Source organism: Python bivittatus, unplaced genomic scaffold (genome assembly GCF_059951505.1).
Source record: "Python bivittatus isolate LINGU-HERP-01145 unplaced genomic scaffold, Pbiv_v1 ctg000850_np1212, whole genome shotgun sequence".
Lineage (NCBI taxonomy): Eukaryota > Metazoa > Chordata > Lepidosauria > Squamata > Pythonidae > Python > Python bivittatus.
The window spans coordinates 42,506,117-42,514,171 of record NW_028277112.1 but is presented as its reverse complement, the minus strand read 5'-3'; positions in this window follow the sequence as shown (position 1 = coordinate 42,514,171).

The following is an 8,055-nucleotide window of genomic DNA, read 5'->3' as shown; positions in this document are numbered from 1 at the left end:
ACCACTGAAGATGTTACCTAGTCAGGTAACAAAATGTCTGCAAGAAAACAACCAAGCTCAGAGAAACCCAAGGACTCCACAATTCAACCTTGAGCTACATGTATTCTCTTCTATTGATTGCAGGGATTATTTTCCATATTCATTTTGTATGTCCATTTAATATAGAAGATACATTCCAAAAACGGTTCATGTGGCATACAGAAGTAGTAATCCAGGGTAAAAGATTCAGTTTACAGTGATATCTTGTGCAATTATTGTATTAGGAGTTAATAAAGGTGATGTAAACAGCTGATCACTATGAGCAAAATATATTTGTGCATTGCAAGGAAAAACTTTGTCATTTAAGAAGCTAAATATATCTATAATCTCATACCTAACTTGAATGAAAGAGCTTGCTGACTATGTTTTGATATTGTTCCTGCTTATTGAGGTGCATCATGTTTGGGACATAACTATTTTCATGGTTCTTAGACTATAAATGAGACACAATGTAAGATTAAATATTATTTTCCTTGGAGCAATGAAAATCAGAACTACTGACCAATCAACTGTGGGTTTTAATTACCTCTACAATAGCTATATTTCTAAACAGGAGAGCAAAATTGGTTGCTGGGTATCTCCATATGTGCAGAACTTGCTCCCAACGACCTTTTCTCCCCAAATCCTAATTTTCTGATGGAACATTTGAGTAGAACTATCAAGTGAAAGCCCATTGAAAGGCCAAATGGATTTTTAATTTCTCTTTATGGCTTTCCCAGGTTAAACACTTTGTTTCTTTGCTAGGAGATCATCCAGCATCAGAGAATCATATTACCAGGCTCTACCTTCAGTGTCTCAAGGATTTCATTAATCTTTCCCCCTCCCCGCCTCCAACGGTGAGACAATTTCAGCTAAAGACATCACATGGGGCAGAATGTTAATTTTCCTATGCTATAAAAGCACATTATAGAAGTCTGTTCAAGTGCCTCAACTTGTTAACAATGTTTGACTCAGTATTATGAAGTAAGATGATGAATAAGACCTTGCAGATTTTAAAGGACCAAGAAATATAGTCCCAGAAGATGATCCAATAAAATGTATTGGCTTACATATATGTCTCACGTGTGCTAGAAAAATCACCACAAGTTCAGATTATTCAATCACAAAGTCCCATGACTGAGTGCTCTTTTCAATAAAAATAAAGCAGGGACAATTAGATGTTGAGAATGCTTTCTACTTGGCTGACTAATTTTCTGTGACCAGGAAAGCTCGTTCATGACACAAGTTTCCTCACACAGCCTGGATGGTGCGGTCTGGATACAGGCTGTCACTCTGCCTGCTGACTTGTGAGATGTGATGTGCAAATACCGCAATGTGGTTTTACAGAAGGGACTGTATCAAGTGCAGGAGAAGATAACATTTTAAATGTTCCCTTGGGTCAGATTTCTTGGCAAAAGCAAAGTAGGAAGCTGGCCAAGGTGAAAAACTGACACATCAACTTTCTCCCTGAAATGCATCTTTCTTCCTTGCAGGAACATATGTTGAAGCATAACATCTATCATATGAGAGAAATATTTTTGCCTTTTCATTCTGGGTTACAGTGCATATGGCTCCAACTCAAGTCTGGTTGGGTCAAATCTAAGCAACAACATTATCTATTAAAGTGCCATAGTTCTTAAAAAGGCCCTGGAAATACCATTATACTCCCCCCCCCCCAAATATATACAGTACTGGATTTGATTGATTGATTAATCAATTGATAATATGCTATCAAGTTGTTGTCGACCCTTAGTGACCACATACAAAGATTTCCTCCATGACGATCTGTCCCTAACCTGGTCTCTCATGTCTTCCAATGGTGTACCCATTGCCATTGTAACTGAGTCCATCCACCTTGTTGCTAGTCACCCTCTTCTCTTTCCTTCCACCTTTCCCAGCATTAGAGCCTTTTCCAGAGAGCTAGGTCTTTGCATAATTAGCCTGAAGTAGTTAGTTTGGTCTTCTTTATATTTAATTTTAGTCCCATTTTTTTTCATTGTGCTTCTTAACTTTTATAACTAGAGCTTGCAAACTGCTGTCAGACTGGATTTGGGGTTTGTCAAAAGAATGGCTTTGAATACCATGCATTTGCAGAATGGTGGAAACCTAATAATAATCTCAATTCATGTCTGATATTAGCATCCAGTGTAGGCTGATCATCCTGGTACTATGAAATGAAGTTCCTGTCAAGACCACTGCAGCCCCCACTGTCATTGCCTATCACAAACTTTTCTGGGGAAGAACAGGTATGGGAAGACTCTAGTGTTTAAGTTGGTGAAGGAAGAGGAGGAGGAGGAGCTTCTCAGCTGGCAAGACACCTACAACTGCTCTCACCCATCTTCATCTACCTGAAGGGGCCTGTCAGGATAATAGTGAGTCTTGGAAGGCACCTTGCTTGAGGATCCAAAAAGTGATGCTAGCCCTTTCTGAACGTTCTTCTGCTTTCAGCACTCTTTCTGCAGATCAGCCAACAGTAGCCAAAAGAACTCATGCAAGTTTAGCACTACATGTTGTGCTCTGGTCTCTAGTGGAAAAAAACTTTAATGGGGAACATGCTAATGTTAGAAAACACGGGCAAAGCTAACATTACATTCCTAGATGTCAAGCAAGCTTTCCCAACTTAGTGCCTTCCAGATATGTTTGGATAAGAATGTCTGATGGTGGAGAATTTGGGACGTTGTAGTCCCAAATACAGCTGAGCATCTGGCTGAAAATGGCAGATGTTGAAAGGATTAGCTTAGCTTTTTCCAACCTAAAGTCATTTAGATTCTCACACCATCATTGTTAGAAATCAGCATCCTCCTTACTGGCTTGGTTTTTATTCTTCTGTTACTCAGCTACTGATATGCCACTGTTTTCATCAGTCTATGAAACATACATTAAATATTTTAATTCTCCCCTTACTGCAGTTTCATCATATTAAAACCAAATCATTTTAAGCTGGCATTTTTAACAGGTTATTTTTTTCAAAAATAGAAATTCATTTTCCCAGAAGAAATTATTTTGCCATGTGTTTGGCTGATCACTTGTAACCACAGACATTTTGATTGTTTGTTTGTTTGTTTATTTATTTATTTATTTGCTTTCCTGGAATTTATGTCCCTCCAATCCAAGCAAGACTCTGAGCAGTTTCTAGTGTTCAATAAACATTCAAAAATAATATACACAGCAAGAAAACAAACAAGAACCTCACCACCCAAGGAAAAACAAGAACACAGAAAAATCCATAATAGAAGGGTTTTGCCTCATAACAAATCAGGTCTCAGGGCTGTCTAGAATATTCAGGTTTTAAAAGCAATTGGTTAGGGTCCAGTCTAATCCTGGAGAAAATGCTGTTCCAGAGAAGGCAGCAACAGAAAAAGTTCATCCCCATGGCCCCTGAATGTGACACTCCTTAACAGAAGGGTTCCAGAGAAAACTTACCTTTTCCATTTTATTGGACAGGTAGAAGCCACTGGGATAAGGTTTTCTGAGATATACAGGTCCTAAACCACATGAGACTTTACAGATAACAGCACCATGAACTGCACCCAGAAGGAAATTGGTAACCAATGCAGCTCAAAGTAGAGGTGCTACATGAGCAAAACCAGAGGTTATCATCATAGTCAAATCATTGCATTCTGCACCAGTTGAAGCTCCTGGATTGTCTAGAGGAACAGCTCCATGCTCAGCATATTATAACAATCCAGACAAGAGGTTACTAAGACTTAAATTACCATAAGCAGAATCTCCCAATCCAGCAAAATGTGTAAGCGGGACAGTAGATGTCACTGTGAAAGACCCTTCTTGTCACAGCTGCCACGGGGTCTTCAAACAGGAGCTATGAGTCCAGATGACTCTCATTTCCTCTCAGTTCCACATGGGACAGAACAATCCTATTCATAACCAAAGGTGGAATATCCCTAGTATTGGAGGGCTTCTGTATCCATACCCCCTGCATCTTCCTGAGATTAAGCTTGAGACTTTTCATCCTTATCCAGATGCTTATGGCTCCAAACCCTGGGATAGGACCTCTACTACATTTCCTGTTTGGCCTGTGGTTGAAATATATAACTATCATCTGCAACGTGATGATATCTGACCCCATGCAGTGGATGACTACTCCCAGCAGCTTCATTTATATGTTAAGTAGGAGGGACAAGAGTGCTGAGCCCTCTTGCACCCCTAGGTCACAACCTCTCCTTCACTACTACTGATGGCAACACGACTTCAGGAAGAAAAGTGGTCTAGTAGAATACCATGATTGATGGCACCAAAACCCATCAAAACCTGTCCAGCAAAATCAGGACAGTCACATCACCATTCCAGTGTCACCAAGGATTACTCACAAGAGCAATAAGTGTGGTCTTAGTACTGTGGCCAACCTGAAACCTGATTGGTAAGGGTTTAGACAATTTTCTTCCAAGCTCTTTGCAAGTATAGACCAACCTTCTCTCAACAAACATTTCTTCAAAAAAGACTAGATGGCAGTTGTCCAATATTGCTGAATTGAGTGATGGCTTCTTGAGGTGTCCACCACCACTTCTTCAAGGTAGATGGCATCTCTCTCTCTCTCTCTCTCTCTCTCTCTCTCTCTCTCTCTCTCTCTCTCTCAAGGATGTATTAACTATCACCCTGACCCAGCCTCTTGTTATCTTCCCCTGACCCAGCCTCTTGTTACCTTCCTAGAGGCTTTTACCAACCTGGAAGGGCACGGTTTCAGTCACAAGTGACAAAATGAAGAAACCAATCCACTTCCTTTGCATTGTTTCCTGGAGCTATTTTATACAGCTGTAAGCCTTTCATTTTTAAATTTTAGTTTTGCTTTTAAAAACAGCTCAGGCACACGAGTTCTCCTGGACCTCCTCAGGCAGCCTCTGGTGGATCTTTCTCCTCATAGCCCAATCCAAAGTCAACATACTGTAGGAAACCGTGGGGAGAGGCTCCACTTCCCTTAGCACAAGTGGGATGCTCCAAAGCATCACTGTCTGGCCTTGGCTTCCTATTGCACAAGAGTGCTGGAGGCCTACAAAACAGAGAGAATAAATGTAGGCAAGCACCTCCTGCTACAGATGTTGATATGCCATCTCACACAACTTACTACTGCAAGGATGTTCCTTATTCCACACTAGCTGTATTGCCATCAGCTTCCCAAACTGCTTCTGTTTGTATTTCTTCACCTTACTTATGTAATTGTACTGAGGAGTTCTCTGTTATGTTTTGCTTTTCATGTGGCTACTATCTCTTTTGGAAAGCTGAGCTATTGGTGTGTTACTCCTGTCTCTCAACAAATAGTTCACAATTTTCAGGAGGATCTTGAAATAGGCTGGAAACCCAGAAATTTCAAGAGCATGGTTATATTTAATGTGGAAATTTCCATTACTATTGTGCTAAAAGCCTTTGAGAACAGGGCAGTGGAATTTCTTATCTTGCAAAGCAGCTGTACCTTTGCCAAATTCTTCAAGCAAACAGTCCATTGAACTTGAAAACTGGGACAGTTTCCTAAATTACTACGCACATTAATTCACCTCGTGTCAATGTCATGGCGATGTGGAGAGAGATAGGTTCAACCTCCTGTGCAGCTACTGGAGATGAGGATGAAAGTAATGGAATGTTTCCATTCCATTAGTTAGCTTTGAACACCTTGGAGGAAGAGTGAGATGTGAGAAGCCACATTCCATCTTCCCACCCCTACTCTACCATGTTAACATTTGTGAGGCCATCTTAGCCTGCATTTTCTGAAAATGTAGTTGTGCAATTCCGAAGTGCCGTTAGAAACACATCTGGAAATGTGACATCTGTGAAATGCACATTGGTACTACTTGGCTTTAGAGCTTCTGCCATCATACTCCATCAAGTTTCCTTGCATGACTGCCATTTTTTCACTAATGACAGAAGGAAGTGGCTTCCTGACAGGTCCTCCAAAGCAATTGTTCAAAGAAAGTTTGAACCAGGACATGCTGATTCAGAGAATACGTCCATAAGTTTATTGGGCTGCAAGCAGCACTCAACATGCCCAAATCTCCTTACAGCATCATGTCCAGAAAGTGATCAGCACTGAATTCAATGAACCCTGAAAACAATAAAATTAGTGTGTTTAGGAAGTTCAATAAGATTGTGTAAATATCACTGTCATAGACTGGCATGAGTTGGTCAGCTTTTTTCATGTGTATCCCTCCCAACAAATTGGAGCATATAGATGGTTCTTCTTTCTTCAAAACATTCTCATAGTAACTGTGTGAGTTAGCAAAGACTAAGACTGTCAGGCAATTTCAATCCAAAATGAGAAAGGTGCTTCAGATCTGGTGTGGCAGCTCGCTGTATCTTTCTGTGACCACCAACAGACACAATGAGCTCCTTCACGCTGGATCCAAAGCACTATTCCTGCTTTGGATCCAAATATAGGTAGTCCTCGTTTAATGACACTAAATGGGACCGGCAACTCTGTTGCTAAATGAAGAAGTTGTTAAGCAAAACATCACGTGACTGCGTCAATTTATGACAGTAGTTCCAGCAGTCCTGGTTACGGTCGTTAAGCGAGACATCACATGACCATGACTTACGACCTCCTGCCGGCTTCCCCATTGGCTTTGCTTGTCTGAAGCCGGCTGGGAAGTTCTCAAATGGCAATCATGTGACTGTAGGATGCTGCAACTGTTGTAAATACGTGAAGGTTGCCAAGTGCCTGAATTGCAATTATGTGACCATGGGGATGCTGCAATGGTTGTAAGTGCAAGGACCAGTCATAAGTCACATTTTTTCAGCATTGTCATAACTTTGAAAAGTCACTAAACGGATGATTGTTAAGTGAGGACTACCTGTACTGCCCACCTGGCACCAAGTGTGCTTTTTTGCTTGAGTGACTATTTAAACCCTCATTTCCCAAGTCCTAAACCAGGGATTAGAGACAGTCTTCAGATGTGGGACTTCTTCCATCCTTAAGTACCAGGTGGGGATCATAAGTTATAATTTATCTGTATAGTCAGCATTAGACTCCCTGTCCTAGACCACCATTCAATTTGATCTCTTGGGTCTAATTATTTCACACAATACTCTTTGTAATCACATTTTGTTAACTCCAATTTTTTCTTAATTGCAAGACAATTTGTGAAATATACACAGGCTACATGGTGGCCCCAGCAGCCCTTCTTTATTCTCATTCCCCTTTGGAACAGTAACAAGTCTTGTGTCATCTTAAAAGCTAAAAAGTTTTATTGTGGTGTAAGCTTTTGTAAACTGGAGCCCACCTTACAAAACCTCGTAAACATGGAACTAAAAGGCAGTGATACCTGCATACATGTTTATTTCTGGAAAGGTAGTGAATGGTTGGCACGTGTGCTCTAACATATGGGGTGGGCGCCAGCTTCTGGATGGCTGTTTCCATAATTTTGTTGTTGTTCAGTCGTTGTCGTGTTCGACTCTTCGTGACCCCCTGAGCCATATCGCGCCAGGCCTTCCTGTCCTTCACTGCCTCCCTGAGTCTGCTCAGTTTCATGCTCAGTTTCCATAATACCTGAAAATGAAATGAAGGCATGACTTGTGTGCCCCGAATCAAGCCACACAGGTATAGCCTGCATTTATCCAGTAAGGTTTTGTTCCCCAGTAAATATCTAGGAGCTGGTCTTACATTTGCTGAAAGGAAATGACTGTAAACTAGATTAAAGGAGAGTAGAAATGCTGCTTTGCTACTGAAAAAAAATGAAGGCCTTAGAAGATTAGCTTGAAGATGATTAATTTGTTGGTTACCTAATGAATTTTGTAATGTCCTACAGTAATGCCTAAAGGGAGGTTCTCTATCTTTTCCTTCCCCATCCAGTTATCTCTTCCCCTCATCTCATACAGGGGTGTCTGGAGGGTATGGTCAAAAAAGTCAAGATGGTGGCCACATAAAAATGGTCAGGGCTTTGATCACACTGTTGTGGCCACCATCTTGACTTTTTTGACCACATGTGGCAGATGCCTCTGCCTATCCAGTTCTTTCCCCTCCTTTTTTCCCCTCCACAGTGCAGCTCCCTCTTCCCTTTAGCTCCCTCTCCTCCTCCCCCTGTTTTCCTTTGG